At 41.1% G+C, this 16572-nt stretch overlaps 1 long non-coding RNA gene across 1 annotated transcript in view; it reads left to right on the plus strand.

Annotated features, from left to right (window-relative positions):
* LOC138357080 (uncharacterized) overlaps nt 1-16129 on the plus strand; it is a 48682-nt gene extending 32553 nt beyond the window's left edge. The window contains exon 2 of the long non-coding RNA XR_011224752.1: nt 15744-16129. This is a non-coding gene — a long non-coding RNA (uncharacterized lncRNA). The remainder of the gene's footprint in view (nt 1-15743) is intronic.
* Nucleotides 16130-16572: the final 443 nt, after the last annotated feature.

Below are 16572 nucleotides of genomic sequence, written 5' to 3' on the forward strand. Positions count from 1 at the left end.
GGATAGAGGTGTCTAGAGATGAAGTGGAAAATATGCTAAAGGAGCTCGGGAGGAACAAAGCAGCTGGCCCAGATGGCGTTTCACCATGGGTTCTGAGAGAATGTGCATCTGAGCTCAGCATTCCACTTCACCTGATCTTTCAGGCATCCCTGTGTACAGGAATCGTAGCAGACGTGTGGAAACAGGCTAACATAGTTCCAATCTACAAAAGTGGCAGCAGGGAAGACCCCCTCAATTATAGACCTGTATCATTGACAAGTGTAATAGTGAAAGTATTGGAAAAGCTAATCAAAACTAAATGGGTAGAACACCTGGAGAGAAATGATATAATATCAGACAGACAGTATGGTTTTCGATCAGGAAGATCCTGTGTATCGAATTTACTCAGTTTCTATGATCGGGCCACAGAGATATTACAGGAAAGAGATGGCTGGGTTGACTGCATCTATCTGGACCTAAAAAAGGCTTTCGACAGAGTTCCACATAAGAGGTTGTTCTGGAAACTGGAAAATATTGGAGGGGTGACAGGTAAGCTTCTATCATGGATGAAAAATTTTCTGACTGATAGAAAAATGAGGGCAGTAATCAGAGGCAATGTATCGGAATGGAGAAATGTCACAAGTGGAGTACCACAGGGTTCAGTTCTTGCACCAGTGATGTTTATTGTGTACATAAATGATCTACCAGTTGGTATACAGAATTATATGAACATGTTTGCTGATGATGCTAAGATAATAGGAAGGATAAGAAATTTAGATGATTGTCATGCCCTTCAAGAAGACCTGGACAAAATAAGTATATGGAGCACCACTTGGCAAATGGAATTTAATGTTAATAAATGTCATGTTATGGAATGTGGAATAGGAGAACATAGACCCCACACAACCTATATATTATGTGAGAAATCTTTAAAGAATTCTGATAAAGAAAGAGATCTAGGAGTGGTTCTAGATAGAAAACTATCACCTGAGGACCACATTAAGAATATTGTGCAAGGAGCCTATGCAATGCTTTCTAACTTCAGAATTGCATTTAAATACATGGATGGCGATATACTAAAGAAGTTGTTCATGACTTTTGTTAGGCCAAAGCTAGAATATGCAGCTGTTGTGTGGTGCCCATATCTTAAGAAGCACATCAACAAACTGGAAAAGGTGCAAAGACATGCTACTAAGTGGCTCCCAGAACTGAAGGGCAAGAGCTACGAGGAGAGGTTAGAAGCATTAAATATGCCAAAACTAGAAGACAGAAGAAAAAGAGGTGATATGATCACTACGTACAAAATAGTAACAGGAATTGATAAAATCGACAGGGAAGACTTCCTGAGACCTGGAACTTCAAGAACAAGAGGCCATAGATTTAAACTAGCTAAACACAGATGCCGAAGAAATATAAGAAAATTCACCTTCGCAAATAGAGTGGTAGACGGTTGGAACAAGTTAAGTGAGAAGGTGGTGGAGGCCAAGACCGTCAGTAGTTTCAAAGCGTTATATGACAAAGAGTGCTGGGAAGACGGGACACCACGAGCGTAGCTCTCATCCTGTAACTACACTTAGGTAATTACTGTATATACCCATGTACATGTGTGCTCCCCATAGCGAACCACGAAGCTAGTATGGTGAGCAAAACAAGAGTTACTGCCACACAGTGAGGCTACTTCAATTCTCTCCCTCCCTCCCTCACCAAAATTCCTCCTTCCTACGTACAACGCTCATTATAACCACAATCCTGATCACTAATACCTGTAAATGAATAATTGACCACAAGTTTATTTTGAAAAGGAACCTAAAAAGTCGTTTGAAGGTTTCTACATGGACGAAATAACGCTGTGGTGCTGTGGCTAGCGCTGTGAACATCGTGGACAGCATTGAATCACTGATATTTGAACATTGTACCCAGTCATTATCACACTCGGGCTCTTCTATAATACTATCATGGCTAAATAAAACAGATTATATATATATTTTGACAATATTAGGCGATGCTGTGGTCACACGCTGAACAGCAGTGCTGTGCGTTCATGCTGCGAGCGCCAGCCTTGGTTGCTCACTTACTACTGAGGCTCTGGCACCCGGCAATGTGGACAATGATTTTTTTTAAAGATGGTGTCTGTTTACAAGAGCCTTGAGGAAGCTGATGTGAACCCCATGTAGCCGCGGGAGTTTTGAATGGAACGTGAAAAATAAAAACACCCGGAGGTGCGTTGCGCACCTGAAGCCTGGGCCTGCAGGCGCGTTGTGCAGTTAAAGGGTTAATACAATAGAGTTGCTATTGCATCACTGCATAATATTGTGCTTGTTAAACATCGTTGCAAAAGATCATGGTGTTTAGACCTTTTGGTGATGAGTAAGTGGTCTCCAAATTGGGGTCCAAATTTCTCGCGACAAAATTTGGCAGAGATTTTAGCATGGATGGATAGCTGAATGGCCACTCATACTGCTTTTTCGATTACACTACGTTATTCTACACCAAAAGTTGTCCTGGTATGTAAAATTTCACACTCCTACAGGCAATAGAAGTGATTTAACAAAGGGTCAAAGTTGGTCATTGTTGTGGTATTTACGCATTAACGGGACGAGAGCCCATTGAATATGGACGTGTTATTTAAGAACCACAGCAGATTGAGCTCTAATATTTTGCAAAGTGTCATTTGGGGTCTAGGGCTATCTTGCTACAAAATTTCATGGCATTTGGAGAGGGTCGAGTGGGAGCCATACGTGACTTTTTGGTGATTTGAGATTGAATGACCTTATTGTAAGATTAAAAAGTCCCGTAGGTACATGCAACTCGCATCCTGTTCCTCAGGACTCCAGTAAACAGATTTCACCTTGAAAAATCGTCTGCATCCCTCCTGGTTAAAAGAGCTTCAGTAATGCCAGAGCAACCAAGGCTGCCACATGCAGCTGCAGCTTACAGCACTGGTGTGCAAGTTGGGGCCAGAGAACCACTTACTAATCATGAATTAAATAAGCAACTGCAATTATTTTGTGATGATAGTGTCATACATGATCCTAACTGAGATAGAAAATATATACAAGGTTCAGATATCAGTGATGTTTATCCGTGATATCAGTGCATTTATGATCGCAGCAGAAGGCAGACATTCACAGCACACAGTGGAGGTTTGGGAATCTATGCATCATTCAAAGTCATCTCATGTTCTTTTAGAAAACAATCTTGGGGAAAATTATTCATATTCATGATTTAGTTTTTTTTTTTTTCTACCACAGACGTGGCCACACATTTACAATGCTAACCAGCATATATACATTTTCTTCTGTCCTCCATGGACAGGGTTAGAGAAGTGTTAAACATATAGTTCAAGGGTTTATTGAACACTCAACCACAGAAGGTGATTCGGTGCTTTTAAAATGCTAAGCTAACCTACATACGTAAATACATAGATATACAGATTTACGTATGCCCTACATAAAGTGTTAGATGTGTCTTTTACATAGTGTCATTAATGTACATTCACAAAGGTGAAATGTAGTTCTGATCAGCTTCCATATATACTTTATACCCATACATATACATACACACACACACATATACATACATATACACACACACACACACATGCATTCACATACGTACATTTGTCTCATTTACTCTGACAGGGTGAGGTAGCTGATAAAGAAACTATTGTAGAATAGAACCAATGAAGAGCAGAGGTGCCATAGGCACAATCAGAGAACACTGTATAAACATCAGAGGTCCGCGGTTGTTCAACGTCCTCCCAGCAAGCATAAGAAATATTGCCGGAACAACCGTGGACATTTTCAAGAGGAAACTAGATTTATTCCTCCAAGGAGTGCCGGACCAACCGGGCTGTGGTGGGTATGTGGGCCTGCGGGCCGCTCCAAGCAACAGCCTGGTGGACCAAACTCTCACAAGTCGAGCCTGGCCTCGGGCCGGGCTTGGGGAGTAGACGAACTCCCAGAACCCCATCAACCAGGTATCAACCAGGTAAACTAGTGTGCAATTAAGCACTTAATCACTGAAGGTGATGTAGGGGCTTTTACAAGCTCAGGTTATACAGGCATACCTCAGAATAAGAGTTTAATCCGTTCCTGGAGACGCTTCGCCTTCCGAAAACTCGCATTCCGAAGTTAATTTCCCCATAAGAAATAAAGGGAAATGAATTAATCCGTTCCTGACTACCCCAAAAACCCCACATCAAACTAAATTTTTATACCTAATTCATCTAAATAAACCTACAAAACTGTGTTCCAGTTATTACTTACCTTACTGTCGAGTGCTGTAGGCGTATGGAAGATGGTGAGGAGGGGGGAGGAGGAGAGGAGTTACTGTTTGGAAGGGGAGTCCCCTTCCATAATCACATCACATAACCCCATGCCTTGTAACACTATGGATACCACTTCTCTTTCTAAATTTTTCAAACCAGCCCCTGCTTGCCTTAAACTCTTTCTTATCTGCATCACTCGTTGCAGGGGTATTCTTTAGAAGGTCTTCGTGCAACACCCTGGCTTTCTCACAAATAATGGCCTCCGAAACACTATCACCCCTCAACTCCTTGTCGTGTATCCAAATTAATAACAACTTTTCCACTTCTTCAAGTATTTGTGCCGTTAATGTTCTTACTCCTTTTGCCACTTTAGCACCCATAATCTTATTTTTCTTCTTAAGTATAGTGCATATTGTTGATGTGGCTTTGTTGTACTGCCTACAAAGTTCAACAACACGTGTACCGTTCTCATGCTTCCGAATGATCTCTTGTTTCTCCTCTATTGTCATCCTCACAGGAGCTTTCTGGCCTTTATCCTTACCACTGGCTTTCTTGGGACCCATGGTGAGATATATAATAACAAATTGTATAGACAAATCACCAAAAATCCAACAAAACACTGAAAATCCGCGAGAAGAATTGATGTGGGGGTAGTCACTGAGCGCCAGACAATAATAAACTGAGGGGCGGAGGGGCGACGAACGCGCTAGGTCGGCTGTACGCGTATCAACAAACTCGCGTCCAAACTCGCCTCCCGAAGTAACCCTCGCCTTCTGAGACAAATTTTTGGAGTAAATACACCTCGCCTTCCGAAAATCTCGCATACAGGGACAATCGCATTCCGAGGTACCACTGTATAGTTACATCATATATATACATTGTATGATTGATATATTACATGGTCAATCTTGGATACAAGTCCAATATATCATCAAGTGTTCCAGTACTCATATAGTAACTACAGAGTTCAGCATACCTTAGCCCAGGTGGGCAAAAGTCAGTCAGTATGGGACATTCTACAATACAGTAGAACCTCTATTAACGAGTGGCTCTATTAACGAGTTTTTCCAGTAACGAGCAAGCCACTCGCAGCAAATTTGTCTCTATTGACGAGCTCGCCTCTATTAACGAGTGAAACCACATGGCGCTTCCTAGCGTCTCGCGGGTTCTCGCAAATTCTTGGACGCCTCCGACGCCAGTGTTGTTGTTGTATCTCACACGACAAGCATCCCTATGGATTTATTTGAGCTTTTCTTTGGGTTTTTAGTGGTTTTGCGACTACAATTTGTAACACATGATGTCTCCAAAGAAGCTGCTTGCTAAAGATAGTGTTGTCTAGAGGAAGAAAGACACAATTACTGTGGATTTAAAGAAGGAAATTATAGCAAAGCATGAGTGTGGTGTCTGTGTGATTGATCTCACAAGGAAGTATGGCAGGTCCTCATCAACAATTTACACCATTAGTAAGGGAATGAGGAGGTAAGGGAGGATGCTGCCTCTTCCACTGAGATCAGGGAAGTGTTTGGAATGTTTGAAAAGGTGAACGCATTCTTGGAAAAGCTGTCCTGATAAAGCAGTGACAACCCGGTGTGTGAAAATGTTTAATTAATTTATCACTTTGTGATAACACTTTATGAAAGTGTTATCACTTTCGCAGGTATATGTCGCTTGAACTGTGATAACACTTTATGAAAGTGTTATCACTTTCACAGGTATATGTCGCTTGAACGTAACACACTTTTTTTCTCTTGAATGCACCCAAACACCGCGCTCAAGCGTCATTTGAGCAAATATTTCTATAAAATCCAATTCTTATCCGATCGACTTGGGGATTGTATAAATGTTTGCCATGAAATTTCCGTTTTCTTTAATAACCACATTGCCTATTTGAGAAAACGGCATTGTATTGTATCTTCGTGGTAAGACTATTATATTGTTGACACAACGAGTGTAATCAACGTAGTTTTTTATTTGGTGCTGGTCTAACGCATCCTTGTGTGACATTTGAAATGAAATTTGGGTGAAATTCCCAAGAACAGAGAGTCCGCCTGACTCAGAGGTGGATTCTCCTTCCACACCATAACCCCTCTCATCCTTCCCACCTCCCCATCGTCTCCCTCAAGCCAGCAACTACTCTTCATAAGGTAAAGTAAATATTAAAACACTACAACAAAACATTTATATTTAAATGTGCAATATTATATTTACATAAAAAAAAGTCATACAAGTATGGATGTTTTTGGGAGTGGAACGGATTAAATTTATTTCCTTTATTTTAAATGGGGAAATTTGTTTCCAAAGACGAGTTTTCCAGGTAACGAGCTCGGTGCCAGAACGGATTAAACTCGTTAATAGAGGTTCCACTGTATAATGTTCAAGAGTGCATGTTTTCTCTTTCACAAAGTTGACACATTGTGTACTGGACATTTGGGTTTTGAGAAAGCTGCCAGATACGTCTATATCCCAGGCATATTCTGGCCACTATAACATCACATTGCCGGGTTCTTGTTCTATTAGTCCCATATGTGAATATCTCCTCACAATATCTATCATAATATTTAATGCTACAACTTTCAGGTCTTTGAGAATTTGTTAGGTCGGTGAGATTTTCATTAGATATTTGTTTAAGTATTCTCTTTGTCACTGCTAATGAAACACCCATATTAATTTCTACCACTGGTTTTCTGCAGGCTGACTTAGCAAGCATATCAACAGTGTCATGCCTTGAGATGCCAATATGTGATGGTATCCATAGGAATTTAATCTCAAATCTGTTTCCTTTGGCAGCTGAAACATTCATTCGAATATCACTGACTATTTTCTGGGTGTCACTACTATGTGCGTTCAATGCCAGGAGTGCACTCTGCGAGTCACAGTATATAAGTCCACTGCCTTTGTCTTTTAAAAATTCAGTGGCAAGGTACTGTATATGCCTGCAAGTTCGGTTTGAGTTGTACTTGCCCAGTCATTGACGCGCTTCATTGCTGTATGTACGAGCGAAGATTGTTCAAATATGTTACATGCACATCCGGTACATCGTCCACCTTCTTCTACAGAGCCGTCGGTATAGCACTGATAAACATCGTTACCCATACTCTGAGTATTTTCAGTGATGCTCTTCAGTGTTAACTGTTTTAATAATGTAGTGTGCACACTATCTTTCTTGGGTGCATTTACAAAATCAACTGATAGATCCCAGTTATCCCATGAAGTAATTGGCTGATTAATCATTAGTTGAGTTGGGTACATATTTAATATTTTGATGGAGTTGGCTACCTTGTAGAACCAATATACATAATCAGATTTCGTTCTTCTTCTATAGACCTCAGGTGAGTGCAGTATATTAGAAAGTTTAGCTTGAAACCTCATGTGTTGTCTAGATCTACTCAATGCCTTCACGCCGAAAACTGTGCTAATAGACAAAATTCTCTCACTTATGGTTGGTAATTTTAACTCTGCTCTCATATTAACTATTCTCGTGGACTTTGGAGCCCCAAGGATGAGACGCATAGCTTCATTTTGCAAGGTTTCAAGAGATTTCAGCTCTTTGTCAGTATACAGTCTGAGATGTAGAGCATTCATGATTTAGTGACAGGAATCTGACAATAGTAGTGTTCGAAGTAATAACATTGATATACTGTACATACATTGTATATTTCTGGGTATGTTGGTGCATCAGGTGACATCGGCTGCTTTAGTCTCAGCGTGTACCTTTATACTGTGCAAAGATTTCATTGCCCCACACCCCCAAATTTGAATAATTTTTGTTTCTGCACACCCAGAGCTTGTCATACTACATACCATTGCACTACAGTGGTTAAAAGTAAACAACAAAAAATCATGATTTTTTTTTTGGGGGGGGGGACCACAGTGGTTATCATGGAAGTTACAGTGAGCAGTACAGGATTTAAGCATATATGTGCTGCACATTTGCTGTGTAACTACTGGTAATTAATTTTTCCTTGAAGACTGGCGCACGTTGCCTTTGATTCCTGGCCATGAGGCACATTCTGCTAGGCGGTATTGGATGGCACACACACCTGCTTGAGCCAAGGTGTGTAATGTTGAGAATATCTTCCCACAAAACTTGGCTGATATGTAGGACTTCAGAAATTTGTGTCGGGGAAAGTGTTGCTTGCAAACAGGGTCGTCTTACCAACATTATAGGCACTGGGCAGAGCAATGCACTACATCCTCTACCCACCTGTCTGGACTGGTCCCACCTGTCTGGACTGGTCCCACCTGTCTGGTAAAGTACAGCATTATTGCCAGATAGTTATGCGCAAAATTATTTATATTATAAATATATTTTGAAAAGGGACTTGAATCCCAGGCCTTTCCACTGAGAGGTCGAGTAACTCCTTTCTGTCAGGAGATCTGTCATGAACATTGTCAGCATGATATCCCTAGAATCATAGGGCCCCTGGGCAGTTGCCCAGTGTACCCATGCGTTTGCACAGCACTGGTTGCATATAAAAAAATGTTTTTTTCTCATAATGAATATAAAGTACAGTAGATACTGTATCTGTAATAAAACAACTATTCAATGTAAAGAATAAAGGGCAAAATTAATTTTTGTTAGTGTTTTGCAATTTAAACGAGTTTTCAAATCCATTGGCAAGTTCATATGCTCATTTGTTGTACTGTATTTCCAATATTTTACACAGTGGGAACATGTATGGCCTGTTGCTGCATGGTTACTGGTCATTTTATGCATGTCTACCTTCCTATCCAGCCCAGTGTCAGCGTAAATGAGCATGGTGCGTGGCTGTCAAAGTGTGATGCTCTGTAGGATGGTATTATCTCTGTCCTTTTGCACCTTGTGCTCCTGCAGCCTTCTTAACACTTTGTGTGGCCTGGCGTTTCCCGGGAGGGTGCACCCGCGCTAAAATATATACTCTTTCCAGTGTTTTCACCTCAATTTCCATGCTATGTCTTTCGTTTTGGTGTCAAATTGCTCACAATCTAAAGGCACTCATTGTAAAACTAGTCCCATAATAATCAAACAATAAAAGGAATTTTAATTAACAAATACAATATTTAAATTTTGGACGCAAAATGCGTTTCTGCCTGACATCCGTAGAGTTAATTATGGACGCAATATGCATTGCCCCGAACTGAAAGTGTTAACTAATTTTGCTGGATCCTTTCTTTCTCATCTTGTTTCTTTTTTCTCTCCAGCTTTTTTCCTTTCTGGTTGTTCTTTCCTGCTGATTTGGTTCTGTTCTTGAATATTTTTCCAGTTGCCTCCTTTTGTTATGATACTGGGTGAGTTGAGACGGCTCTTTCTCTCTCGTCCATAGAACTGGAGTACCTAAAGTGTTCGAGCAAGGGGTAACCTTTATGTCAAATCCTGCCTTCATTACAGAACCTGATCTTGGCGGATTGATGGTTCTTAAATTAAGGTAATGATTGCAGGGTGTATATCCACGATCCACCCCTAACAAGGCCCCATTTTGTCATGTTCCCTGTTCTCAATTTGTCACTATGGTGGGTGTGAGGGCTTAATCGTGGACAAATCTTTCTTGTCCTGTCCATGCTGACTTCTGAGACTCGTGGGCTGGGCGACCAGACCTCCCCAAGTCGGACTGTGATGGAAGGATAGGCTCCATAGCCCCTGCTATGTCAGCCCAGACCTGGATTTGGCTGTGATTATTCCTTCTGACTATTCCTGCTCCCCTCCCACTTCTGTGACTGGGTTGAGTTCCAAGCCTTCTGTGGTGACAGCTTCTTTTCCTGGTGTGGCTCTTTCCATTATCACAATTGTGCCATTCTGCCCCCTCCTTCCAAGGGGTTCTCGGTGCCATCCCCATGTTTGTTTACTTCCTGCTTCACCTGCTACGTTCTAGGATTTGTTCGGCCCCCGCTTTGTGCCAAAATATTGATCTATGCCCTGATGACCATACCCACTCTGATATACATATTCATTGACACTTGGTTGACTGGATTCCTAGGTTACTTTTAACCCTACTCAGACTGGCACGCGTGTAGTTGCAGCCCCTTCTCAAGCGATGGCTGTTCGCCTTGCTGCTTTGTCGTGTCTTGGTGAGACACCCAGTTCAGGTGTTCAAGAATATCCTGCTAAATGCCAACATTAGCACTGTTGTTCTCCCACATCATGTGGCTGGTGATCGAGACCTCTAAGACTGCCATGCAGACATAAAGTATCTCCTCGAGGTCCAGAGCTTTTCAATCCTCCTGATTGACTTTCATTTGTTCCTCTCATGGTTGTTGTCTTTGTTCTCTTCATATTGAAAAAAATCACTTGTGATGGTAGGACCCTTCTGTCTTCTGTCATTCTTGCTGTGCCCAATGCTCTATTCAGGAGTACTTCCCCTCTCCATGCCTGTGCAATAGGTATTGGCAGTTTGACCATGGTTCTTCCAGTGCAGCTGTAAGGTGTCCCTTTGCCCCTTGTGTGGTGACCCCAGGGCACTCTTATACTGATTGCTCTCCCTCCCAAGCTTGCTGCATAAACTGTGGGGAGGCCCATCCTGCCTTTTCTCAATCGTGCATCCATTATAAGTTAGAACAGGCTGTCATTGCCTTCAAGCATCGATATTGTATTTCTTTCCCCAGGGCTCGGTGCTAGGTCCACCATCTTGACTTATGCTCTTGACTTTCATTACTTATACTTGTGCATTGCGTCCATTGTTGTTCCCAACTCTCCTTTCCATTCTTTGTTCTACAATCATTTTCAATCCTTGAACCCTGACACCTCCACCAGCTCCCATTTTTCTGCTTCTGTACATTCTGTGACCACCATTGTCCCTCTTCCTTCTCCGTCTTTCTGTTTCACTCCTCCATCCCATTCATCTCCCATTTGGTTGGTTAGTGCTGCTTCTCTTCATTTTTCTCCTCTTTCCTTTGTGCCTTCCTTCACTTTTCGATGACGTCTTTCTTCTCATTCTACCCTTTTGTCCCTCCCTCACACCTGTCTCTCCTTTTGCTGGGACTCTTAACACCTTAGGTTTCTTGATCCATAATGATGTTCCCATTGTTTCCTTTCTTTTTCCGTTGAAGGTTTATTCTTCTGCTCGAGCTGATGCTACTTTTGGATGATTTTAACTGTTGGCATACCCTTTGAGGTGATGCTCTGACGAATACTGTACCCCCAGCTGTCTGTTGGTACCTTTTGTCCTCTCTTCTCCATTGTGTCTTCTCACTTCCAGCGACCAGACTCATGTTGACTCATGCACTCGCACCATTTCCTGTATTGACCTTTCCTTTTGCTCTTCCTCCATTTATTTAGACCTATCATTGAGGGTTCCTGATGGTCATAAGTGACCATTTTCCCATTCTTCTCACCCTCTTTCCACCCTGTCCGACTTTCCTCTCGTTGGGGCCCTCCATTTTTGCGCCATCCTCTTGGACTCTGCCCACCTCTCTCTATTCCTTGCTATACCTCCAGTGTCGCGTGGAAGTGTGTTCCTGGTGGAATTCCGACCGTGCTCGGGCTGTATGCTGTAAGCATGCAACCTGGAGGAGACACCGGCACTGACTCCCGATTCCTTTCTTCTGTTTCGGTAGGCATGTGTGGTAGCCCATAGTGCAGGACATTGAAACAGTTGGTAAACTCGATTTCAAGAGAGGTCACTATGGGGAACTTCAAAATTTTTTTAATGAGTGTAATTGGACAGACTTACTGCTAGGCAAGGAAGTAAATGAAATGTATGCAAAATTTTGCAAAATATACGATGAAGGCACACAAACATTCATACCAAAACAGAGATGCAGGGCCAGAAAACAGGATTGGTTCAATAGAAATTGCGAGAGGGCCAGAGACCAAAAGACACAAAAATGGAATCAACACAGGAAAAGGCCAAACCCCCAAACATACCAGCGATACAAAGATGCGAGAAACAACGACACGGCAGTGAGGAGAGAGGCAGAAAGAGATTTTGAGAAAGGGGTTGCAGACAAATGTAAAACAGAACCAGGTCTATTCTATAAATTCATAAACAACAAATTGCAGGTAAAGGATAATATTCAGAGGTTGAAAATGGGAAATAGATTCATGGAAAATTCAAAGGAAATGTGTGAAACATTAAAGGAAAAGTTCCAAAGTGTGTTTGTACAAAATGAAATCTTCAGGGAACCAGACAATAAAAATTCCAGAGAACAACATAGAGCGTATAGAGGTGTCTAGAGATGAAGTGGAAAATATGCTAAAGGAGTTAAGTAAGAACACAGCAGTTGGCCCAGATGGAGTTTCACCATGGGTTCTGAGAGAATGTGCACCTGAGCTCAGCATTCCACTTCAACTGATTTTTCAGGCATCCCTGTTTACAGGAGTTGTAGCTGATGTGTGGAAAAAGGCTAACATAGTTCCAGTCTACAAAAGTGGAAGCAGGGAAGATCCCCTTAATTATAGGCCTGTATCATTGACAAGTGTAATAGTCAAAATATTGGAAAAAATAATTAAAACTAAATGGGTAGAACACCTGGAGAGAAATGATATAATTTCAGATAGACAGTATGGTTTTCGATCTGGAAGATCCTGTGTATCGAATTTACTCAGTTCTATGATCGAGCCACAGGGATATTACAGGAAAGAGATGGTTGGGTTGACTGCATCTATCTGGACCTAAAAAAGGCTTTCGACAGAGTTTCACATAAGAGGTTGTTCTGGAAACTGGAAAATATTGGAGGGGTGACAGGTAAGCTTCTAACTTGGATGAAAAATTTTCTGACATCGAAAAATGAGGGCAGTAATCAGGGGCAATGTATCGGACTGGAGAAATCACTAGTGGAGTACCACAGGGTTCAGTTCTTGCTCCAGTGATGTTTATTGTCTACATAAATGATCTACCAGTTGGTATACAGAATTATATGAACATGTTTGGTGATGATGCTAAGATAATGGGAAGGATAAGATATTTAGATGATTGTCATGCCCTTCAAGAAGACCTGGACAAAATAAGTATATGGAGCACCACTTGGCAAATGGAATTTAATGTTAATAAATGCCATGTTATGGAACGTAGAATAGGAGAACATAGACCCCACACAACCTATACATTATGTGAGAAATCTTTAAAGAATTCTAATAAAGAAAGAGATCTAGGGGGGTTCTAGATAGAAAACTATCACCTGAGGATCACATAAAGAATATTGTGCAAGGAGCCTATGCCACGCTTTCTAACTTCAGAATTACTTTTAAATACATGGATGGCGATATACTAAAGAAATTGTTCATGACTTTTGTTAGGCCAAAGCTAGAATATGCAGCTGTTGTGTGGTGCCCGTATCTAAGAAGCACGTCAACAAACTGGAAAAGGTGCAAAGACATGCTACTAAGTGGCTCCCAGAACTGAAGAGCAAGAGCTATGAGGAGAGGTTAGAGGCATTAAATACGCCAAAACCAGAAGACAGAAGAAAAAGCGGTGATATGATCACTAAGTACAAAATAGTAACAGGAATTGATAAAATCGACAGGGAAGATTTCCTGAGACCTGGAACTTCAAGAACAAGAGGTCATAGATTTAAACTAGCTAAACACAGATGCTGAAGAAATATAAGAAAATTCACTTTTGCAAACAGAGTGGTAGACGGATGGAACAAGTTAGGCGAGAAGGTGGTGGAGGCCAAGACCGTCAGTAGTTTCAAAGTGTTATATGACAGAGTGCTGGGAAGACAGGACACCACGAGTGTAGCTCTCATCCTGTAACTACACTTATGTAATTACACCCCAAGCCACGGCAGCCAGGCCATAACATGGTAAAAGGCTTGCAACATGGTGTTCTATTAAACACACAGGTTTCCTGAGGCCTTAACCCTTAAACAGCGCATATCATATATACTGTATGTGATATCAGTGACAAAACCGAAACCGCGCACATCATTTATATATGCTTTCGTGTCTAGCGCTATAATTTAAACGCCCCGCCTGGGATAGGGGCAGCTATAGTACAGCCACGACCATTAGTTGCCAGATACCACCTAGAAAAAAAATCCAGGCCAACATTCTTGAGTGTTAGAGCATCAGTAATGAGCAAGCCACCAAGGCTGGCGCATGCAGCACAAGCTCACAGCACCACTGTTCAGCTTTTGACCACAGCATCGCGTACAAATGCCATAATATACATGATACTGCTATTATTTAGCGATGATAGTATTATAGAAGACCCCTGACTGTGATAAAACTGACCAGGATTCTGATAATAGCAGGGTTGTGGTGATATTTAGCACTGTGCTCCATGGAGGGAGGAGTAAGGCTGTGGGAATGAGGGTTGTGGTGTCGTCTTCTGACTGTGTGTGGCCACCTTTTATTGACTGCACTTACCATACCAGCTTAGTGGTTCGCTATGGTGAACACAAATGTAGATATTTATATATAACGTGTGTATAGTGTGAGATAACAGCAAGAGGAGTAGGTTGGGAGTCGCCATTTTGGTGAGGGAGATGCATCGTCTGCACGACTTGTCATGTTGTTTACTGGTGGCCACTATGGTCTTTGGGCACCATACCAGCTTATTTGTACAGGTATGGTGAATAAAACGGGTAGATACTTATATATAATGTGTGTATATAGCATAATAACACCACAAACAATATTGTTGGAGGACAAATATTAGTGCGTCTGGTCTTGAGGGCGGCCGTCACCAGCTGACTGTGTGAATAGCTACGTCTTTGTGCCTTTACTCACCATACAAGCTTAGATGTACAGTTATGGTGAACAAAACATGTAAATACTTATATATAATGTCTGTGTATAGTGAATAAATGTAAAAACAGTATTGTGGGAGGAGAATGAGGGTGTGAGAGGTGTTGTTGAGGGAGGGAGTGGCAACGAGTGGCTGGCTGGTATGTGGCGGTCACTCCTTGTTGCTTTTTGACTCTCAATACCAACTTAGTAGTTCGTTATGGTGAACAAAACATGCAGATACTTATATATAACCTGTGTATATAGTGTAACAACAGCAAAACCAATTGTTTATTGTTTTATGAACATAATAATTGAATCACTAATATGCACACTATAATTTTGAGTACTGCGATGGTTCACACATTTTATTATATAAATATACCACAATTCACTGTATGGAATAATATTACTGCAAAAAAATAAGAAAAAATCAATCGGAGACATTGAAATAATTAGGTAATAATATATTTGTGGCAACTGCCGTCTGACAGCTCAGGCGGAGTAGACCTCATCTGGCAAAGGCTCTGTCAACGCCCCTTTTTTGCCAGACTTCTCTACCCTATTGCGGCTAAAATATGCCACCTGCGATTCTTTTGTTATTTTTTCCGTGATCAGGGAACAAAAATGAACACTTCTATAAGACGAAAGAATTTTTTGGATTTTTTGTTGTTGTTGCGCCTGTGGGTGTTAATTCCATTTGGGCCCCTAGCGGTTTGAGGGTTAAGTAAATTCTATTTTACCTCATCCATTCATCCTGAGGAATGTTTTGTTCCATAATATATACAATACTGTAATGTTAAAATATAATCTTGGGTAACAAATCTGACATACATTTTTCCCCAACAGAAACAATGGAAAGACATAAAGCACCGCTATGGAAGCGCAGCGTCTGAAGAAGAAGAATAATGGGTCATTGAAGAAGCTGCTGGTCATTGCATCGCCTTCATTCTCCTGCACAGTGCTTCTAACGTCCTGGAATATTTAAGAGTTCATCACACTGTTGTCGCAATGAAAATAGACGAGGCAGTAATATATCTTGGTTCAGATATTTATGGATACTGCGTATCTTGCTTTTTTCCAATTATTTGATCTTAGCGTATACAGCAAGTATTGTGATGTGTAATTTAATAACAAATAGACCTTAAATGTGTTACCTGTAGTCAACAGGTCATTTGTATAAACTCGACTAAGCATCATCTGTATATTAGTGTAAATGAAAACTTTAAACACTGGTACAGTACCTTTCTTTTTTCCCCAAGATCAATACATAAGAACATAAGCATGAAGGTAATTCCAGAAGGCCTATTGGCCCATACGAAGCAGCTCCTATTTATATCCACCCAATCACATTCATATATATATGTCTAACCTATGCTTGATACAATCAAGGGATCCTATTTAAGATATATATGTAAAGAGTAATGGAGCATACATACTGTTGTTTCTATTTGTTCAAAACAATCTCCTTGCCGATAATCTTACAGGGTGACTACCTCCAGCAGTTAGCTGCACATGATCTATATATTCTGGTCACTGAAATACTTGTGTAACCTGCATGTTACAATTTTTTGTATGTCAAGGAATACTAAATGGAGAATAGACTTCACTCGTAATCTGCTCTCAACTTGGTATTCCTCTACATTGTTAAAACTTGATGATCAACCCAACTAATAGG

The sequence above is a fragment of the Procambarus clarkii genome, chromosome 76, assembly GCF_040958095.1.
Source record: "Procambarus clarkii isolate CNS0578487 chromosome 76, FALCON_Pclarkii_2.0, whole genome shotgun sequence".
Classification (NCBI taxonomy): domain Eukaryota; kingdom Metazoa; phylum Arthropoda; class Malacostraca; order Decapoda; family Cambaridae; genus Procambarus; species Procambarus clarkii.